The 6953-nt window shown below is 44.4% G+C and overlaps 1 protein-coding gene across 1 annotated transcript in view; it reads left to right on the top strand.

Moving 5' to 3' along the window:
- The window catches only part of Tns1 (tensin 1), a 248433-nt gene that overhangs the window by 10978 nt on the left and 230502 nt on the right, over positions 1-6953 (top strand). The window lies entirely within an intron of this gene.

The raw sequence follows: 6953 nt of genomic DNA on the forward strand, positions 1-6953 counted from the left end.
TCCTGGCTCTTTCCCATCTCCGGAGAAATCAGCAGAGATAGAACCTGAGCTTTTGGTGAGTCTGGTAGCTTTTCTCCCTGGACCTAAGCCTTCTTGTTTTCTGTCTCCTCCAGAATCAAAACCTCACGGACTTCTCCATGCCATGACCTTTAAAGAATCCTCAACCCCAACTTTGGGGGTTTCTGTTCTTTATTGTCTTATGCACTAGACAATGAGTTTGAGGATCCCAAATCTGTATCGGTACCCATCCTGCCCTTTGAGCCAACACCCTCTAATTTGGAAAGACAGCCTTTTGGTAAAAGTGAAAGTATCACCCAAGTTCAAACACATTTTTGAAAAATATTGAGTGCCACTGAGAATGCATTTTGTTCCACTTGCTACTAAATACAACATTTATTTCCTGCTCCCTCCCATCTCCCCCACCCCAGTGAACAAGGTCTCAAGTCCCCCACCTCCTCTTACCCTGTCCTCTTGCTTCTTGCGTCTCAGGGCCTGGAGAATACTCATAGCCCCTAACTGACTCATTTAGGTGACCTTTCCCAAGGAAAGGACCCTTGGGTTCAATGTTCACCAAACAGTCCTTAGTATTTGTCACCTCTCCCTTTCCCACGTTGGTGAAAACGCAATGCCACTTGGCCATTTGATGCTAAAACCAGACAGAGGCTTGTTACACATGAAGAGAGGCAGACGAGAGTTGCTTAGCCAGGTGAGCAACTCTGGGCAAGTTATCTTCCTTGTCTGAATCTCAACTTCCTCATATGTGAAGTGGGCCAATAGTAGAATCCAACCATTTGGGCCGTGATGAAGATGGCATGAGGGATGACCCACAAAGCATTTGGGACACACACAGAGCACACTGTTAGATTTTCTTGTTAAGATGATTATTATTGAACTAGTTTATTAATGGATGACATGATGCCTCTTCTACTCCATCCCCAGTCCAGGGAGAGCAGCAAACCTGCTTTGAAGACTGACACCCATGTACATCTGAATTTGCATCTGTCTACAACTATGGTCAATTAGCATAATCTTGAGTGCCTACTGGGTTCTAGCTTCATGGGCAAAGTGCTTTTCAGAATTGTATCTTTTAATCTTCATTACAACCCCATGAAGTCAGCACTTTCTGAATGTGGAAACTAAGACTCTTAAGAGCTTAAGAATTTACTTAGAATGAGGTGGCTGAACAGGGTTTTAAGCAGTTTTTAAAACTTTTTTTAAAATCTGTTCTCAAGTCCTATGTTCCGTCTGATGTAACAGGAGCTGGATCCTGGCCTCAGCTGGATTAGGTACTTCTCTGGCCCAGACAACCAAATACCATGGTGCCAAAAGGGGTCCAGACCAGGCGTGGTGGCACATGCCTGTAATACCAGTGGCTTCGGAAGCTGAGACAGGAGGATCACAAGTTCCAAGCCAGCCTTAGCAAAAGCGAGGTGCTTAGCAACTCAGTGAGACCCTGTCTCTAAATCAGATACAAAACAGGGTTGGGGATGTGGCTCAGTTGTTGAGTGCCCCTGAGTTCAATTCCTGGTACCAAAAAAAAGGGGGGTGCCAGACTGGACATTTCCCAGGTGGCCCACTTCTTGATGTCTCTTAGGTTGGTTTTATTGTCACGGATCCCATCACATGAGTATGCCTGAGGGAATGGATTTTTTAAAAAAGCTTCTGTCCTGCTTCTGCTGTTAATGGTCAGGGTTAACTTGGACAGGTCACTTCTTTCTGGGCCTTGGGTGATCCTTAGAAAGATGAGAAGGTTGTTCCAGTTACACCCTATCCAGGATGGTGGTTATAGTCACATGTAGCTATTTAATGTTAATTAATTAAAATAAAATAGAAAAATTCAGTTCCTTGATTATACTAGATGCACTTCAAGTGCTCAGTAGCCACATGAGACTTGTAGCTATCATATTGAACAGTGCAGATGGAAACATGTTCATTTGCGCAAAGTTTTGGCACCGTCTAGGCAAAGACTCAATGATTTGAACTCTGAAGTCCTGCAATTCTTCACCCCAGTTCTTAACAACCTCAGGGACGGGCTGAAGTTTCCAGGTCCCTTCTATCAGAAATATGTGCCTAGCAGCCCTGAGACCAGACAGCTCACCTACCTGCAGCTGTTCCACGCAGCTGTTGTAATTGAAGTGGCCACTGACACCCTTGCTGTGACTCAAGGCTTGGTAGCAGGCAGGGCTGTTGGACAGGAAGAAAGTGGAGCAGGCTTCATGGGAGACTTCTGACCTGGCTGCCCAGAAGGACGCGCAGAGACTCACCAGGAGGGATGTCCCACACAGGAGTGGGGAGGTGTCCCAGGACTCTGACACCAGGCGAAGGTCCCACCTGGTGATTCTGAGATGAGCTCTGGGAATTTCCACTCCTTCCTGCCTAATGGCTCCCGGAGAGCCTGCCAGCCTGAAGGTGGAGGTCTGCCTCTCTGACTGCTGAGTCCGCACCTCCTTTTCAACAGGGAAGATGCAGGCGCTCTTCCCGCAGCTGCCAGCCTGAGCTTGCATGAACCGCTTCTTCCTTTCTTAGAGGGTCAGCACAAAGTGTTCCTTCTGCTGTTTCTTGACAACCCTTCCCCTAGCTGGGGGACCCATTGCCTCACTCATTCTCTGAGGATCCTGGCTTCTGTCCCCTTTGTCCCTCAAGGACTCCTTCCCTTCTGCTCTGAGCTTGCTTATGTCTTTCTCAGTTTCTCACTTTTCTCCATCCTGGGAGCCCTTGAGCTTCTATTCCGCTGTACTCTCCTTTTCATGGGCAAATTTAGTGCAAAAAATAGCAGTTGCTGCCTTGGCTTCCTCACCTCCTGTTTCCTCCTCAACGAATCCTGCAGCAGGCTTCCTTCCTATCACTCCACTGAAACAGCTTTTTCTAAGGTTGCCAGCCGCAGCTGGGCTGCTGAACCCAGTAGACCTTTACTTAAATTGAACTGCTTTAGTATTATAAAAATAAAGCAATGCATATTATAAAAAATACAAGCAATAGAAAAAGCATAGAAAGTCAAACTTGAAAGTCTCCCTTCCGATCCTTTCCCTTTCTCTGTTCACCCATATCTTTCACCAAGGAAATGACTCTCTATAGCTTCATGTAGAACTTTCCAGATTTTCCTTCATACAAACACAAACATATATTTTCCTTCCTTCTTTCTTTAATAAATGAAGATATTTTTTATTAATTCGATTGCTCTACACTTAACAATGCCTCATGGATCTGTTCTACATCAGTATATATAGATCCATCTTTTTTTAATACTTTTTTTTTTTTTGTAGTTGTACTTGGACACAATAACGTTATTTATTTATTTATTTATTTTTACGTGGTGCTGAGGATCGAACCCAGGGCCTTGCGCGTGAGAGGCGAGTGCTCCACTGCTGATCCATAACCCCAGCCCCTATAGATCCATCTTATTATTTTCAATGATTACACAATAGCCAGAGTAGGCATTATTTATTTGATAATTGCCTTATAGATGAGTATTTAGGTTCTTACCATGAACATCCTTTGGGAACTTGTATGAGTATTTCTGCAGCTCAGGTATAATTTTGGTGGGTGATACTTGTGTACATATAAATTTTGATAAATACTACTAAATTGACTTTCAAAAACATGGTGCCAATTTACTGTCCCATCATCAGTTTATCAAAGGGCCTATAACCTGTATCTTCACTCTGAGCATGGTACACAGTCAATGGTTTTCCCAATCAGATAACAGGAAATGATGTCTCACTTTTTAAATTTTATTTTTTTGATTGCTGGTGAGGTTGAGGTTTGTATTTTTCTCTTTCGAGCTACTAATTCTTTTCTGTAGGATTGTCCCACTTACCATTGATTTGCAGGAGCTTTTTATATATTATGAGAGTATTACATTTTGAATGTTTATTAATTATGTTAAAATATTTTCTCTCAGCCTTCTGTACTCTTTTTTTTTTTTCCTGGTACTGGGAATTGAACCCAGGGCCTCACACATACTAGTCAACACACTAGTTCTGAGGGACACCCCCAGGCTCTGTAGTATGCTTTTAAACACTACAGTGAAAAACTGACTGTGTAGGTCTTACCTTGATCTCTGTGTCACTGAATTTATTTCCCATAAATTTCTCTTGGTTCATTGTTGCTTTATATCTCAATTCATCCTCAAATATGGGTGTTCCCCAGTCCTCTACCCTGGGCCTTTCTCCTCTCCCGAGGGTGCGTCTGTCTGCCTCCCAAGCTTCAGCTAGTGCCTTAAGGGCCGGTGTCTCCTGTTCCCATTGGTTCCTACTAGCGAGGCATTCCTCTCCTCAGTGTTCCTCTTGACCATCTCCTCCTCATTATCCCATGACATTAGAGAACACTCGATGTACAATAGTGGCATATATACACAATGGAATTTTACTCTGCATTAGAAAAGAACAAGCTCATGGCATTTGCAGGTAAATGGATGCAGTTGGAGAAGATAATGCTAAGTGAAGTCAGCCAATCCCCAAAAAACAAATGCTGATGTTTTCTCTGATATAAGGAGATTGACTCATAGTGCGGTAGGGAGGGGGAGCATGGGAGGATTAGATTAATTCTAGATAGGGCAGAGGGGTGGGAGGGAAAGGGAGGGGCAGGGGGTTAGCAAGGATGGTGGAATGTGATGGACATCATTATACAAAGTACATGTATGAAGACTTGAATTGGGTGTCGACGTACTTTATATATAAGCAGAGATATGAAAAATTGTGATATATATGTGTATTAAGAATTGTAATGCAAAAAACACAAAGTACATGTATAAAGGTGTGAATTGGCCTTTGAACATACTTTATATACATACTTTGAACATACTTTATATACAGAGATATGAAAAATTGTGCCCTATATGTGTAATAAGAATTGTAATGCATTCCACCGCTGTCATGTATTAAAAAAAATAAAATCAATAAAAAATTTTTAAAAAAATTCGTGCAATGCTCATGGGCTCTGGAGCTGGGTTGGCTGAGTTAGAAGCTGCTTCCTAGTTGTGAACCTTGGGCGGGAGTTCTAATCTCACTGCATCTCTGTTTCATCATCTGTAAAATGGGCATAATGAGAAGACACACTGCATAGGGTTGTTATGGGGATTGATTGAGAGCACTCAAACGTGCTCGGCACTGTGGCCGCTGCTCCTCCTCTCTCCCTCCTTCCATCTCTTCTCAAGTCATCTCCGCCTCAAGCCTTTCCCTCTTCAATTCACCCTCCACTCTGCTCACAGAATGACCTTTCCACAATGTGAATTTGATCACCTTCTTTTCCTTGTAAAAGACTTCAAGGATCCTTGTTGCCCTTGGGTTCCAGCTCTGAGCTGGGCACACTGTGTCCCTGCAGCTGATCCTTATTACTTCTGCAGCCCCATTGCCTCAGAACGTGCCCCAGAACCCTTAATGCTAGTCACTGGGAGTCGCTTGCTGGCGCCTGTTCTCTTTCTCTTGGGATCTTGGCATGCTTTCCCTGTCCTTGGAATGCTCTTCCTCAGCCATTTTGTCTGGCTGACTAACTCTCCATTTTCTTTCTGCTTTCAACCAGGTGTTTTTTTGTCCCCCCATCCCACCCTGGCTCTGGGATTGAACCCAGGGCCTTGCCCATGCTAGGCAAACACTCTCTCTACCACTGAGCTACATTTCCAGCCCTATTTTTTTTTTTTTTTTGAATTTTGAAACAGGGTCTTGTTACGTTGCCCAGGCTGGCTTCAAACTTGCGATCCTCCTGAATCAGGCTCCTGAGTCACTGGGATTCCAGGCATGAGCCACCACATCCAACTGGGCACAGGTTTTGTAGTCAATCATCTGTTTGGCTGTTTCCTCTTCCATGTCTTGAAGGCAGTGATTTTATATATATATATATTTATTTATCTCATGTCTCCAAACCAACCGCAGTGTGAAGTATATTATGAATACTTAATACATTTTTGTTTATTGATAATGAAAAGCCTCAATGGTTTGGAGAAACTGATATGCCTGGGGATATCTTGTTGTCATCTAATTTTAAAAACTGTGTAATTTCGTTGCCCAGATTTCCTAGGGCATCCCTAGATTATGACATGACAACAACATTCTCTATCCGTCTTGGACTCCGCACGCTCACGCAGGGCTTCAGTCCCTGCAGAGACTCCTCAGGGATTTGGGGGAGTCTGTGGGGGTGTCTCCCACATGTTCCTGTGGACACTGCTATAGCTGGGAATGTGCCCTGGGGCCACTTACAGTGGCAGCCGATGGGGTAGTCTAAAGTGACCACTGTGGAACCCTCTGCTACAAGGTCCACAGAGTGTAACAAAATTGTCTGATTCTTATTTAGAGCTTTTTTGCTCTCCACTGAATTCTGCAGGGGGCAACGTTGAGCTCGAGGCTGGTACTCGGCATTGCCTTTTCCTTTTTCCAAATGGGGAAAAGGTCAAGTTCCCCCCCATCCTGGCCCTAGATTCCCCTGTGATGGGTTCTCTTCCAAGAGCATCTTGCTTCTTCTTTGAAAATGGGCTTCTGCTGGTGACCTCACCCTCATCAGTTTATCAGGAAGGTCTGAATTCTGTGTGCTGGAATTCCTGCTAATACAATTTTTTTTTCTACCAAATTTGTGTGGGTCAGTCAGTTCTCCAGAAGGAACTGCTCCGCTTTAGGGTGAATCTGTTACCTTGACTGCTCTTGGAGCTCCTACTACCCTCGGACACCTTGTTACAGCGTTTGTCAAAGAGAAGTTCTCACCAGCTCTCCAGGGCAGAAACTGCTGTTGCAAAACTCTTGCTCCATGTGAAGGCAACAGGATGCAACTCTGGTGACCCCGAGAGGCCATCCACAGGCTCTGGTCAGAGCCACAGAATTGCACAATGACTGCAGAGGCTATGTAAGGCAGAGCAGATGGGGACAGCATGGACACCTGTCTGGGGCACTCAGTGTGCCCTAGAACCAGGGAAGCGCAGCTGATTGCCTTGTCATAAAGTGGGGCCCACGCTTCTGAAACAGTGT

The sequence above is a fragment of the Callospermophilus lateralis genome, chromosome 9, assembly GCF_048772815.1.
Source record: "Callospermophilus lateralis isolate mCalLat2 chromosome 9, mCalLat2.hap1, whole genome shotgun sequence".
Lineage (NCBI taxonomy): Eukaryota > Metazoa > Chordata > Mammalia > Rodentia > Sciuridae > Callospermophilus > Callospermophilus lateralis.